Source organism: Leptodactylus fuscus, chromosome 5 (assembly GCF_031893055.1).
Source record: "Leptodactylus fuscus isolate aLepFus1 chromosome 5, aLepFus1.hap2, whole genome shotgun sequence".
Lineage (NCBI taxonomy): Eukaryota > Metazoa > Chordata > Amphibia > Anura > Leptodactylidae > Leptodactylus > Leptodactylus fuscus.
Window position 1 is genome coordinate 66,032,523 of NC_134269.1, and position 15,173 is coordinate 66,047,695.

At 41.0% G+C, this 15,173-nt stretch overlaps 1 protein-coding gene across 1 annotated transcript in view; it reads left to right on the forward strand.

Annotated features, from left to right (window-relative positions):
- The first annotated feature begins 2,038 nt into the window (after positions 1–2,038).
- Positions 2,039–15,173, forward strand: part of ZNF710 (zinc finger protein 710) — a 64,304-nt gene continuing 51,169 nt past the window's right edge. The window contains exon 1 of the mRNA XM_075273319.1: positions 2,039–2,330. The gene's annotated coding sequence lies outside the window, so the exon portion shown is untranslated. The remainder of the gene's footprint in view (positions 2,331–15,173) is intronic.

A 15,173-nucleotide genomic window follows, 5' to 3' on the forward strand; every position in this document is an offset into this window, starting at 1 on the left:
TCTTAAGAGGATAGACCTCCATTACAGACCCCATTGCTGGTATGATAAACCAAGGTCTCTCAGTTGAAGTATTCTGTCCCTCACAATTCCCATTTGTATTAACTAGCACATTGATGAACAGGAGGCATCTTCTTGGTGTTGCAGTATCAATGTTGAGAGTGTAGGTCACAATCAGACAGTCTTTTTTTCAGAACGCTCCATTTACATAATTGAGTTGCTTTTTTTGTGCTTCCTTTGCCTCCAGGATATATTGTTTGTTTTTGACCTGGAGCACAAATGTTAGGCCGCACTACTACTTTCTTGTCATGGAACAATGTTCTAATGTACAGCCAGTCCCAACCAAGATGCCACAACAGTAAGGGGAAGATGGCTACATGCCTTAGGATAAATTTACAAGTGAAACTAGACTATTTAAAGTGTACATGTACATTTTATAGCTATGAATTCAAGAACAGTGCTAAGAATACATAAAAACTGTTGTTTTTTTTCGTCGTGTTGAAAACTTTAGTAGGGGTGCCCAAAATCTGGCAATCGATCTGATTACCAGTGTCTCACACTTTGATAAAACTGTGAGAACCCATCTCACAGGGGAACCTTCAACTACACTAAAAGAGTGCTCCAGAAACGTTGTGTTTCTATTGTATCCGTATGCCTACACACATATTTCATATGTGCTTCCTATGTTTGCTGCACGATTACCAATCTCATATTTCTATGGTAGGTTTGACAATGAAGGCAGCATCTCTTTGGAAAATTCCACCATGTTCACTAAATGTTGCCTGTATACTACAGACTGTCAATTTATGTTTTATAAGGCTGTGGTCAATGATCACCTGAATCTATAGGTACTACCTCTGTTTCACCTGTATAATCCTGAGATCATTGGCCTCCACATATGGATAGAGCTTGTGCCACATGTGGTGACAGTTGAACACCACATAATTCAATCTACCACCAACAAGTCCTGAGGCTAGTTTTACACACAGTAATGTGAAACACACTTCCTCTGCATTCACCTGTATGATAATGGCCATTAAAGTGCAAATTTATTGTGCTCTTGGTGCTAACATAAAGGTGAAATGCATTGTAGACATGTGCTAGGCCTTAATGCAATTAAAATCTACATGCAGTTAGGTGAAAAGAAAAAACGCCCTGTGTAAATCCAGCCTAAATCTTCAATTTCAGACAGTTGATCTATCATGCTATGTAATAGAAAATGTGTAATCTACAATCATTATAGAGAGGTTAGATAGCTGCTGCTATGACATATATGTTTGAAATAGATGTGAGATACATAGCGATAGATACATCTGAGAGATGGGTAGATAGATGGCGACATGGATGTGAGATAATAAGATGATAGATGCCAAGTAGATTGATATGAGAGATGGATAGATAGTGACAATGATAGATCTGTGATAAAGAGATGATAGACAGATGCAATAGATAGATAGATGCGATGGTCGAATGTTACATAGATGGCTAGATGTGATAGATAGAAGATTGCTATTGTGAGATAAATTCATGTAAAAGATAGCTATACATATAGATGTGAGATTCCTTACATCCATCTTTCACACAGTATATATATATATATATATATATATATATATATATATATATAGTTATACAGCTTTATTCCCTGTCGGTCTGCAGACTCCTTCAGTATCACTCCTAGGTACTTGTGTGTCTTGGTGCTTCCTTCAGTCCTGAGGTAAATGTAACACTATCTGCTTCTTATTCCTGAGAAGTGAGACATTACATCCATACTTAAATTATTCACCATTCTCTGAGCTTATATTTCATATTTTGTCCAGAAATATTCTTCTACACTGTCTGAGCAAAACTGTAAGAGAAACCAAGAAAAGTGGGAAGAGAAAAGAGGAAGACAGAGGACAATACAGCACAGGTTCTGCTTTTAATGCACCCAGAGGAGTTTCAAAGGGAGAAAAATCCCCAGTCTTGGTGTAAAGAGAGAAAGAAAACTTGGTGGAGGAGGAGGAGGGGAGGAAGTGAGAAAACAAAAGAGATAGAGAGAGAGACAGGGCTGCTGGGTGGCTGCTTCTCTCTTTCTGTTTTTCCCTCTGTCTTTCTCTCTCAGTCACACAGAGCAGGCTTAGGAGGAGCTGTTTTGCATCCATTCACGTCAGCCCTGCCTCATTCCCTTCTTCCTTCCTGCTACAGAAAGACACAGTGAAGCCGAGAAGCAAGGACTGAGAGAGAGAGAGAAAGAAGATACAAGACATCCCAGCAGCACCTCAGTCTCGTGTGCCCCTACTGAGAAGCAGCGGAGCCCAGAAGCCGGGAGACCCCCGGACTGCACCTTCAGGGTAAGTGCCATACTTTTTATTCTCTAGCTTTCTAGTCACTGGCAGTGAAAGGGTGCACTAGTTCACCCACTCTTGTTTGGCCCCCCCACGGAGGTCTCTTGATGGTACATTCTCCCTTGGGAAGGGTCGGCTGGGGGACATGAACGGTGCCTGTGCAGGGGGGTGTGAGCAGCTACAGTAGTAGCATGTCTTCTCTTTCACTTCCACATTCGCTTGTGTCACTCACAGCCTAAGGTGCAGTGTAATGGTTGTGAGACACGTCAGAGAGTAAGAAATGAAGGAGGAAGGAGATAAAAGGAGACTAAAGTAATAGAGGAGGGGGACTGGTGAAATAGAAACCAGGTGCTGCCCCCTCCTCACACAGGACCACTTGTGTGCATGGCTGAAGTTTATGTCTTGCTGCTCTTCTCTTCAGGAGCTGTAAACTTTGTCTTGTCAGTGTGCCTGGGAAGATGCTGAGGCAGAGAGCATGTGTCTGAGAGTTCAGTAGCAGGGAATGGTCTGGGCACAGACACTGGCAGTCTTGTGTGTGCCCGCTCTGCCCACCGCCCTATGTCACCATCCTTGTCTGCTCAGTACAGCCCCTCCATCACTCTTCACCTACATTGATGTCTGCCACAATCCTCATGCCCCCATGTTCCTCTAGTTTGCAGGAATTATAGACTATTGCCCTTATTGTGGGCACAGCACGCTACATGGCGTCAGCAGAGGTCATTGGCATGAATTTATTGCCTTATGTTATGAGATCCAGAATTCATTGCCATGTTCATTCCTTGCTGTTGTCCTCTTCCACTGCCTAGTGTACCTGGTTTTTACCCATTGCATTGTACAGGAGACACACCTCTGCTATTGTACCCTGTATCACGCAGGTCATGATTTAAGATGAGCATAGATGCAAATATTCCCCAGCAACCAGGTGAACCATTCTGTATTAAGATATTCATATAATAAGTCAAATGACCTACAAATCTCTCCTAGTATACTGAAATAATGGTCATATTTATCAAATACAATCACAGAATATCAAAATCAAACAACATAACTGCATTGTAGCAAACGTGATAAAAAGCACAATAAACTTACATAAAAACAAAACAGGACAGTGTAGATCTATAAGAGGGGGCAGGTAGGTAAATCCATGTAATTAAATATTGATGTTTGCTTGTATAGCGCCAACATAATCCACAAAGCTTTACAGACATTATTGGTCACTGTCTCATATAAGGATCAAAATCTACATTCCCTATCAACATGTCTTTGGAGTGAGGGAGGAAATTGGAGTACCTGGAGGAAACCCACGCAAACATAGGACGAACCGACTAACTCCTTGCAGATATTGTCCTTGGTCTTATTAGAACCTAGGACCTCAGCACTGCAAGGCCAAATTTCTTATATTACTATAAATAAATATATAGGCAATGATGACGTTTATCCAAAGCAGATATTGCTTCAATCTAAACTACTGTATTGTGGTGTATAATCCAGGCAATAATAAATGAATATATAGATTGAATATTTTAATAGACGCAAAGAAAAATTCTGTATAAAGTGAACCTCTTACTTCAAACATGCCATATGGTCAACATCATGGTATACAACTGTAGGAGATGAGCAGATTGACATGTAAATTTTGGGAAAATATTCACTATAACTTGTTATTTATTGATCTAAATTTCTACTGATTTTGGGCTTAGGAGTCCAATGGGCAGTTCTACTCTGTGATTGACATCCTTACATCCTTCCCTGAGTTAGTGTGCATACGCAGCTGCAAATCACCGGTTAGGACCTCCCACTGGACTCTTAATTCTAGAATAAGAAGGGATTTGGATCAATAAACATCAAGTTATACAGAATTTTCTCTCATAAAGCAATGTATCAATGTCTATATCTGCTCCTACCCCATACTACGCTGCTAGCAGGTCTCTCCATAGCAACCTGCTTCTTCAGCACAGGTAGATGATAACAGGCAGCTGCCCAGGATCGAGGATAACAGTATAAAAACAGTTCAACCAGGGTCGAAGTAGAGAACCTACAGCAAAACTGATGGTTGTTTTTCGGGAGCTGTTTTCCTACATCTCTTTGCAGTTGAGGCATTGCTTTCAAAGGACAAGATGCCTGTGACCTAAAAGAGAGGTGTCAACCCAATTTTATTATGTGCACATTATGTACATATTACTATGTTACTATACTACTATTATTGTGCACCTATTGCTTAATGTCTCTAGATCTTTCTACTTGAAAAGCAGTAGGTCACTGTAATCTGAATATTCGTCAAGTCTCAATAATAACGGCTCTTGCTGTCAGCAAGAGGACTAAACCCTTATTAAACATGTATTGTACCATTTCCATTGTGAAGTTACTTTGTTACTTTTTCTTTCTTTGCTTTTATTATTAAATGACATTTATTTTGCATTTCCATGAAGGGAACAATATTTATTTCTCTGCACGTTTTTTCAGGTAATGCTCAGATAAGCTTTTTATATTCTATTAACTTGCATATTACAGTGTTTTCATTTGTATGTATGAAATTGAGTTGTTGTGAGTTTCGAGATTTACGTGTAATGTAGGCCAATAGTAGCATATTGGCATATGGTTAGTTTCAAATTAGATTTAAAGGGATTAAATCATTAAAGTGCAATTTTTTTCTGCCTAACACGTAGGAATAGCCTTAAGAAAGGCTATGCTTCTCCTTTCTTTAGATGTCCTATCCGCGCCGCCATTCAGTAGAAATCCTGTTTTTCTTCTGTATGCAAATGAGTTCTCTTGCAGCACTGGGGGCGATCTCCTGCGCTCAAACAGCACTGGGGGCGCCCCCAATGCTGCGAGAGAAGTCTCCAGCACCGCCTCCATCTTTGCCTGGAACGGCCTCTCCCTGTGTCTTCTTCCGGCGCTGGGTTCAAACTTCTAGGCATGCGCAGTCAGCTCTGCCGTCGGGCCTCGAACATGCTCGCGGCCATTTTCTTGTGGCCGCTTACCCCAGCTTACTGTGTGTAAGCAGCCACAACTGTGCATGCCTAGAAGTTTGAAGACAGCGCCAGAAGAAGACGCAGGGAGAGGCCGTTCCAGGCAAAGATAGAGGCTGCTGTAGAGATTTCTCAAACAACACTGGGGGCGTCCCCCAGTACTGCGACCGAACTCATTTGCATACAGAAGAAAAACGGGATTTCTATCGACGGCAGCACAGAAAAGACATCTAGAGGTAGGAGAAGAATAGCCTTTCTTAAGGCTATTCCTACATGTTAGGGAAAAAAATTGCATTTTAATGATTGAATCCTTTAACATTTAGAAGAATATATGATAGCAGGAGTGGTCCAGTAGGCCATCTACTGTGTCGGTTTTGTGTACTCTACATTTTGAGTTGTTTTCTATTATAGTGTATGCAAGTTCTTATTTCCTGGTAATAAAAGGTGAGTTGACCTCTAGGGTGGTCAAAATTGTCATTTTATCCATCCTTTCTTTAGGTGTCTAAATTACTATCCCCTAATACAAGGCTGTTTCATGGGATGCATCTGTCACCTTTCATGTAAGGTTTCTTGACATTTTCCAGGGGTGTAATTTGAAATGGTGCAGAAGGTGCAGTCATACCTTAGGGGGCACATAATCACTGGCATATATACAAGAATTACAGTGGTCACAACTGTAGCTGGGCCCTGCAGGGACCTATAGTCACCCTCATCTCACTAAGGATGGTTAAACTTCTTTGATCTACTTTCTGATTTCCTTTGGTAGCAGGCAGTGCATCATAGATTTACTGTCCTTGCCCTCTGTTGCACTGGAGTGAGACTTCTGATACACAGCCTTCCACTGTCAGCAAGGAGAAAATATAATTTTCTAATGCCAAAAGTTCAGTTGGTCAGCAACTAATAGCCAAAGAGAGAGGCTGTGGCACAATAGGGGGAGCAAAGACTGTGTACTCACTGACAGGAAAGGCAATGATGGGAAGCTTGTGTGCATAGACATGTTGCTAAGAAGTCTTCATTGAAGTCTGGGCCCAGAGAGAGAAGGGAAATGTAAATGCTGCTTAACTGTATAGATGGGAGCGGCTGACAGTCATGAGAAGTTTCGTATCAGGGCCCAAAGCTGAGCTTTTGCAGCTTTAGTTACGCCTCCGTCTTTCATGTTTCCTTTAAGTCTTCCTCCTTGTTTAAGTCTTCCTCCTTCTTATTCCCAGTTTTGCCTGCTTGCTGCAGACTTTTTTGTGCACGAAAACAATTCTGACTTCCTGAAGTTTATTTTTATCCTTCATATTTGCTATATTGTTCCAGTACATAAATTATTTCCATTATGATATGGATGACTGTTGGATAGCTATTATAGCAGCATTATTAGGAAGTGGGTTTTTTTTTAATCCTCTTTGTGCATTACTTGTCTGGATATATTTACACAGCAAGTTTAATATTCTCTGTAGAACTGGTCCACAGGAGATTGTAATAGATGTCACTGGTTGCCAGATAATGTGTTAAATTGCCACATTATAAAAATAATAGAATCAATAAATAATTAAAATTTTCCAAGTAACAACAACTATTTAAGCTTTGTAAAAAATGTATAATCTGACGTGATTGAATAACTAAAGGGAAAATACGTAAAATTGGGGTCTGGCCTATTTCGTCTGCAAAGATTCAGCAATTTATTTAATTCAAAGGTGCTAGTGTCTGTACTTCCCCTGAAGAAATAATATCTTTTTATAACTTAGATGTATTTCATGCATGAAATTACAGTGTGCCGAGATTTCAAGACCTCACATGCTTCAGAAAATGCTATGTGAGGAGTGAAACCAGTTGATAAAGTGGTTAAAAGGTACAAGTCATATGCCGCAGCTTTGGTATAGACTCACAAGCATCTTGAAGTCTGTCCCTTTACAAATGAGACTTCTGTAGTGGTGGGTATTGTCATTCTTAAGAGGACCTGTCTGCTATCCTTTCATGGATGTTTTAGTAAATACTTGCAATCCCCTGAAATAACAATTCTGGATAATTTTTTGTGTTGTTCTGTTTCTCAGTTAATCCTCGTGGGAGTTGTGAGAAGGTGAAAGGCAGAGTGCTAGAGTCACAATATATATCCCCCAGATTCCTGACCTATGTGTGGTCCAGGCCGGGTCTTGAGTAGGCCTCAGCCCAGGTGTGGGTCCTGGGCTCATTAGTAGGCCATAAAATACTGCTGAGCCTGCACTTCAGTTCATTTCCTGGGAATGGGGGGAGGTACCTGGGTCTGTCCTGGAGAGCTGAGTTTTGGTGAGACCAGACTGGGACTTGCTATTGTGTGGATAGAAGTAAGCCACATGTACAGTTAGCCTTATTCTGTTTTAGTTAGAGCTCGGACGAGCAGGAGTTTTGTTTTGCCTGAAGTCGAGGCTGTATATTGCTTTTTTTTGTGTACATTAAGTGAAGGTTTATTTATTTTGCCGTTTTTCTAAATAAACCTGTTTGCACCACATTTTGTGTCTCTGGCTGGTTGTGTCCGTACCATTGCTGCTCGAGCTACCTTCCCCTCAGAGAGTATGATTAAATGGTAGGTGCTACTATACTCCTTGTCAAGGTTATATTTCTTACACAGTCTGGTACTGTCGCTGCTGACAGACCAATGTCAGTGTGTAAGGGACATGGTCACCAGCTGGTAATAGTTGTCAACTGACTCATACATTTCTCAGAAGAATAGTAGAGGAACGGCACAATATGCTCCAGAATTGTTATTACATGAGGAGTGCAAATACTCCAGTAGATGTGTCAGAACGCATCTTTAATGTAGAAAGCATCACCTATTAATCGTAGTCCTTGCCTTAGCAACACTTATAACATATCATTTTTAATTTTCTGTATTGACTCTTGAACTTGATTTTTTTTTGTTTGTTTAAGGATACTTGAGGAATTAAAATGTCTAACTTCTTGCTTTTTGGGTTAGAGAGGCCTATAGTAGTGCATGTGCACGAGTATTATGTCTGAATTATTTTTCTGCACAGATCCAGGTGATGCTTCATAAGCTTTATTATGTGTCAGAAAAAGGAAAATGAAGCCTATAAATGGGAATGTTTGCATGTCATTACCCACGATCCTTAGAAGCTGCCTGCAAATCTTACATTTCATAATCTACTGCATTAGTAACATGTAAGAGTTGAGTGTATAAATGGGCGATTTACAAATTTACATTCATTTAAATGACTTACAAAGGTGTTATGTCTTGTATCGCAACGTGACAGACTGCTGCTTTCCGCATCACACTATCCTATCTGAAGGTAGAGTTACCGAAGCATCTGGCCCGAAAACAATTCTTGGGCAGGTGTTTTAATAGGTGTGGAAATGGAAATCTTTGAAGCAGTTGCATCATATTATTTCAGTCTAGCAAATGATGTTTCCCATGATTCATGATGGACGTAATATCAGTTTACTTCATGTTCAAAGTGTAGCCGTGGAGTCTTCTATTGAGGATGAGGAGGCCCAGCTAAGTTGGCCATATGACTCATGAAGTGCCATAAACTGAAAAAATGGACAGATATATTTGTGATATCCTGTTATTAGCTTTTAAGTTGGTTTGTTGATGTCTTATGAGGTCTAGACCAGCTTCTTACTAATTTCTAAAAGTCAAGTGGTGAAATATGTGACCAAACGTGCATGACTCTTTCTTATTTTGGGATGGATTCTCCCACAACACATCTGCCACATATGAACACGGCTTGAAAAAAATATTTTTGCTATATATTTGTTTTAAAGGTGAGCCTTAGGTGTAGGTGATAGGCTCAAGATAAATAAATTAGTATAGCTGGGACAACCCCTTTAATGTTTATGCTGTTTGCAGATGGCCATGCTGCAACTGACTTGCCATGATTTAAAGAGGACCTTTCATGGTTTGGGGCACAGGCAGTTCTATATACTGCTGGAAAGCCGACAGTGCGCTGAATTCAGCACACCAGTATAGAGGTATGAAGTAGGAGATTCTTGATGTGTGGACGTAGGGTCCCAACCCGTAGTACACTTGAAGAAATGAACGTCACACTTGGGTTGTGCTGTGAAATATTGCTTGTTTTATTCACACAAGGAGGTAGAGTAAAACGTTTTCGGTATAATAATACCTTCTTCAGACTCTTGATAAGAGGTGTGAGCAATATGAGGTGACAACCGTCAAAACACTAGGATGAGTGTCAGCTTAGACTCCGCCCTCTTCCATGCAGGGTCCGCTGGGACTGAACAAGATTACGAAACAGTATGATAAAGACGCTGCCGAGTTGAAGCGATGGCAGGCACGCCAAAAGGAGAGAGCGCCGTATTCAGCGCACTGTCGGCTTTCCTGATCTGTGCCCTGGGTAAAGAGCTTTTGGTCCCGGTACCGTAGCTCTTTACAGTCAGAAGGGCGTTCCTGACAGTCTGTCAGGTACGTCCTTCTTCACAGCAGCGCCTATCACGCTGTACTGTGTACAGCGCCCCTTCCCTTCCTGATAATACTCGTCTATGGACGAGCACTGTGAGCAGAGGGAGAGGGCGTTCCTCCCCGCTCACACTGTACAGCACGATAGGCGCTGCTGTGGAGAAGGACGTACCTGACAGACTGTCAGGAACACCCTTCTGACTGTAAAGAGATATGGTACCAGCACCGATAGCTCTTTACCTAGGGCACAGATGGGGAAAGCCGACAGTGTGCTGAATTCAGCGCACTGTCGGCTTTCCAGCAGTATATAGAACTGCTTGTGACCCAAACCACGAAAGGTCCTCTTTAAAAGCACTGGCTATACATGGGGGACATGGGGATGTCCCCGTTTTCCTCCCATGCATGGACCGTTCTTCCATGTCTCCTTTCATTAAATGGATAGGAGCCACGGAAGCACAGGACGCAAAACAGGAAATACATGGATGGTACATTAACCCACAGCACGGTCAGCTGCAATCGGCTTTAGGGTAAGTTCAGATGGTTTTTTTTGGACCGGAAGCTGAGGCGGAGGCCACCTCAGGTTCTGGTCCAAAATCTGGGTAGCTGCGACTGAAAGCCGGTGCACTGCATCGGCATTCAGCCGCACACTCCGCTCCGGATTAGGCCCAATGAATGGGCCTAGTCCAGAGGAGGGAGTGTCTTCAGGCCGAATCGCGAAGCAAATCAACCTGAAGAATGAGCATCTCTCTTCTTTTTTCCGGGAACCGGAAGAAACGGCTCCCGGAAAAAAAAACCTTAGCAGCTCCCATTGATTTCAGTGGGAGCCGTCCTTTTGGTTAGGATTTTGAGGCAGATACGCCCTCAAAATCCCGACCAAAAAACTCTGTGTGAACTTACCCGTAGTCCAATTTTTTTTTTTTTCTACAACAAACTGGAAGCAGGAACTAAAGCAATACAGATAACTGAAGCTCTTCAACTGTACATACCGGTATATATACGTCATTGTTATAGTACTTACAGCTTCTTGGAAAGTAGATCTAGGTATGTAATATCACATATAGTAGAAGAAAAGACACGACCGGTAGTGTTGTATGCAGGTACAGAACATACACAGCGTTCTTTTAGCTCCTGACTATGTCTCTGCCTGTTTACCCAGAAGAGTTTGGGGCAAACAAGCCAGGAATGATGGGTGTGGTGGCATAAAGCAATATGAGAGGGACCTTTGTTTTATCTATTTGTCCTTCCTCCTTTAAAAAGAGGTTGCAAAATAAAATGCTACAAAAAGCGTTCTCAATTCATTTGAGATGGTGTTTTACAAAAAAAAAGCAAATTGGCAGCTAAAACCATTTCTGATCCCGACCAGCTGTCATTTATGTAATTTACACCTGTTAGTAAACTGTGATTTCTCTGAAAGTCTATTAATACAATGAAATTAAGATGACAGTGCGGCCTGCTAAAAACTAGATTTGTATATATTATAAGGTGCTGTGTCATTAAATATACATGTAGAGAAGGGGCAGAACATCCAAAAAGTACAGAACTAAGTAAGAGAATGGTAACCACATTTGTGTCATATGAGTTACAGCTAAATGTTATACTGTCTATAAAGGGAACACATCCAAGTACTAGATGTCTAACATCAGTGATTTCCAAGTTTGACTGCAGGGGAATCCCGGGAAAATGTTTCCTCTTCTGTCTCACAGAGCCAGTGTAGGGGCAGGTAACGCTTTCTAAAGTGCTATAATACGGCTCAGACATGTTTACTGCTTGCACTGCGTCTTATGGGAGGCTGAAATCCATTTCAGTCACTTGTAAAAGTAACAGGTCTTGTTCCTGTATTCTGCCTCACACGATCGAGATTTTTGTGCAATTCAAGGAGTCTTTCCAATATAATGAATTTATTTATTAAGGATAAAAAGTTGCAGTAAAAATGTTCCATAGGATTTCAGCAGATGAGACTGTGATCCCAGGGAATTATTGTCATTGCCATATTTGTAGCCAGGAAGGGTATTTGTCCCTAATACATAGATATAAATTTGACTTGTTCCTCATGGTTATAGTCAATAATATCTGCTGACAGATCTCTTCTAATGGAAGTGATTTTACAGTTTCCAAATATGCCTCTCTTGTTCAGCTTTGGAGCCCCATTTTCATGTAAATTGCCCCTTTATTTATAAGGAAATGTGTGCAAAGAGCTTTGATGACGTGCCATGTCCTGGATACAAGGTGAACAGTCCATTGCTACTTTGCATGCATACATGCCTTGTCAAGGACCATCGGAAGCTATAGAATCACCATTACGAGGTACTGCTAACTATAACTATAATATAACTATAATGCTGACTTTCCTATAGTGAAGCCCAGTAAACTTAGCAAAGGGTCTTATTGCAAATACTGCAATTTATTCTCCCTCCTCTTTCGGCCTCCAAATAAATATAGGCATTGTTTAAGCCAGCAGCCGACTGTATTTCTCCTTTTTAATGGAAATTAAAAGGTTTCTGAGGTTAGTAAACATGTAATTAGCAGAGACTTTCATCTTGCTCCGTGCGCTCAGCAGTGCAGCTCCAGAATGGCAACAAGTTGCCTGTACATTGTATATGTTGTCAAGTAATACAAGCGTAATTGCAATAGGTCATACAGGGAAGAAGAATGATACACTATTCACTTAAATCTGTTTGGGCTCCGGAAGGCCTTTGTGGTACGTCACGTTCCTTTCTGAGATTAATGTCTACTGCAGTTGTGTATACATATTAGTGGAAGCTTGTCTGAATTATCCATGGCTTTTATGGCGAGTATACTGTAGAGGGAAATATAGTAGTTTTGTATTCAGGTTCAGCGCCTCTTGCTTTGTACCTTGTGCATAATGTTCCAAGCAATGTAGACACAAGCCATTATTATTATGAGTTTTATTAATGATGTACGGTAACATGTTGTTAGGGTGCGTATATTGTTTTTGTCCCATGTTAAACATACGTGTAAAAACTTGTCAAGTAGTATACAGCCTTTCAGGTGTCCATACTTAAATGTCTTTCTCTCTTTCTCTCTCTCTATATATACACATCTATTTAACATATATGTCATGAGTATATACGAAAAATGGGTAAAAACTAATTGAACGCAGCCTTAGCGAGGGGCAGGTCTGACTAATAAAGTGAAGCCTTTTCCCTATATTGTAATGGTACAAGCTGCAATCTTTGATATTTCTGTTGTATTAACAATAATGAAAGTGTTGCTACTTTGTAATTGTGGTTTTATTTATTTATTTTTAAATAGTTCATTACTTCAGAATTAACATATTTTGGCTCCATTAACATCTAGCGCTCATGCTCAGTCTCATCTTTGGAAGGTGTCCATTCTTCTGATCCATCAGATGACTAGAAGAACAGACAAAAAGTCCATTGAAATAGTGGACAGATAGCAGTGGAGCCTGAGGGACCCCATTGACGTTCTTTTTAACTGAGAACAGTGGATGAAAATGTTGGACTTGCAGGAATTTTTCAACTGATGATATTAGATGGATCTTCGCCGTATGGACACCAGGGGCGGATGTGAACCCATCCTTAAAGGGATTCTATCATTGGATACCCTTTTTCTCTAACACCTAGGAATAGCCTTAAGAAAGGCTATTCTTCTCCTACCTTTAGATGTCTTCTCTGTGCCAGCGTTCATTAGATATCCCGGTTTTCTTCGGTATGCAAATGAGTTCTCTCGCAGCACTGGGGGTGGTCCCCAGCACTCAAACAGCACTGGGGGCATCCCCAATGCTGCGTGAGAAATCTCTAGGGACGCCTCCATCTTCTTCTGGAATGCCCTCTGCCTGTGTCTTCTTCTGTCCTGGGTTTCAATCTTCTAGGCATGCGCAGTTGGCTCTGCCATCGGGCCTCAGACAGAGCCGACTGAGCATGCCCATGGCCACAAGAAAATTGCCCCTTACACCAGCTTACTGTGTAAGCGGCCACAAGAAAATGGCCGCTTACACAGCTAACTGCGTAAGCGGCCATTTGCTTGTGGCCATGGGCATGTGCAGTCAGGGAGATTTCTCTCACAGCATTGGGGACGCCCCCAGTGCTGGGAGAGAACTCATTTGCATACCAAAGAAAACCGGGACATCTAACAAACAGCGGCGCAGAGAAGTCTTCTAAAGGTAGTTAGAAAAAAAAGGGTATTCAATGATAGGATCCCTTTAATTTTGCTGTATTCCTGTTACCAGAGACCAATGCATTGTGGAAGCAATTGGGTTGCATTATAGACTACGCAATGTAGATAAATCCTAATGTGTTTCTCAACACAATTCTGAAAATTGTTATTCTACACCATGAAGGGGGAGAAGTTAAGAAATAAGAAAAAATAGTAGAGCCAAGTATTTGAAGGTTCAATTTAATGTAGAGAAAAAGTTGAAATGCAGAAAGATGTCCTATGGTCAGGTTAACTGTGGCACTTTTCTGCCCTGCCATCCAAAGAGATACTCCCTCTGATGGATCCTGTAGCATGTAATGGAGGAAGTATTTATACAGATGATATGGGGAATCGTGGTACCACTCATGAAGATCACTAGCTTGTCCTGCTTCACAAGTGGTCAGTTTCAACCCCCTTTCATTTCCCAAACAGGGGATTGGGAAGATCCACTAACTTGAGCATAAAATTTTCCAACTTGCTTAAAATTTCACTCTGATTTAAGCTAATAAATATGATTCTTTGTAATTTAATACCGTAAGTTGTACAAGTTGCCAATGTACTTGCTGTAACCACTTTTTAAAGATTTCTGCTTGCTGTCATTTAATAGCAATGTTGTTTACTCTTATCGAAGGAAAATCTGTCCATGATCATGTGATGGAAATATATGGGGAATGGCTCGCTACATTACACAGCTCTAATATACAAGCTACTGTGACCAGTTATGTTATCGTGCTCATCACATGACCAGGACAGATTTTCATCCCATGGGAATAAACCTTGAAGGATTTTATTGAATTGCAGAAAGCAGAGATTTTGAACACCATAAGAAATTGTCACAGAAAATGTAAGTAATTAATAAGATTTAACTTTATGTAAACAACAACATTTATTTGTTAAGCTGGAATATCCCTTTAAACAGCTCCATAGAAATCTATCTAATAGATGTTTCTGTATTGCACTTTTGGCAATGTACTGTATGTAACAATGGAGGTCTTGATAACAGATTTGAGGTAGAACTTCCTACTCCTATAGTACCCTCTATTAGTAAAGGATGGAGTAGGCTGGAGTCATAGCAAGGCAGAGTAAGGGTTGAGACAGGCAGAGGTCATGGCAGGAAGTAGACAAGTGAATAAGGTCTGGAACTGTAGATAGCAGGAACAAATGCAGACTGGAACCAAGTGGACTTTATTGCTCATGCTCAGAGTGATGTTTGTAGGATCCTTAAATAGCCTGGGACATTTGGTTATTTATTGGAGTCAGAGGCTTTTAGCACACACTGGCCCTTTAAGAAGCCAAGGGTCACAAGGC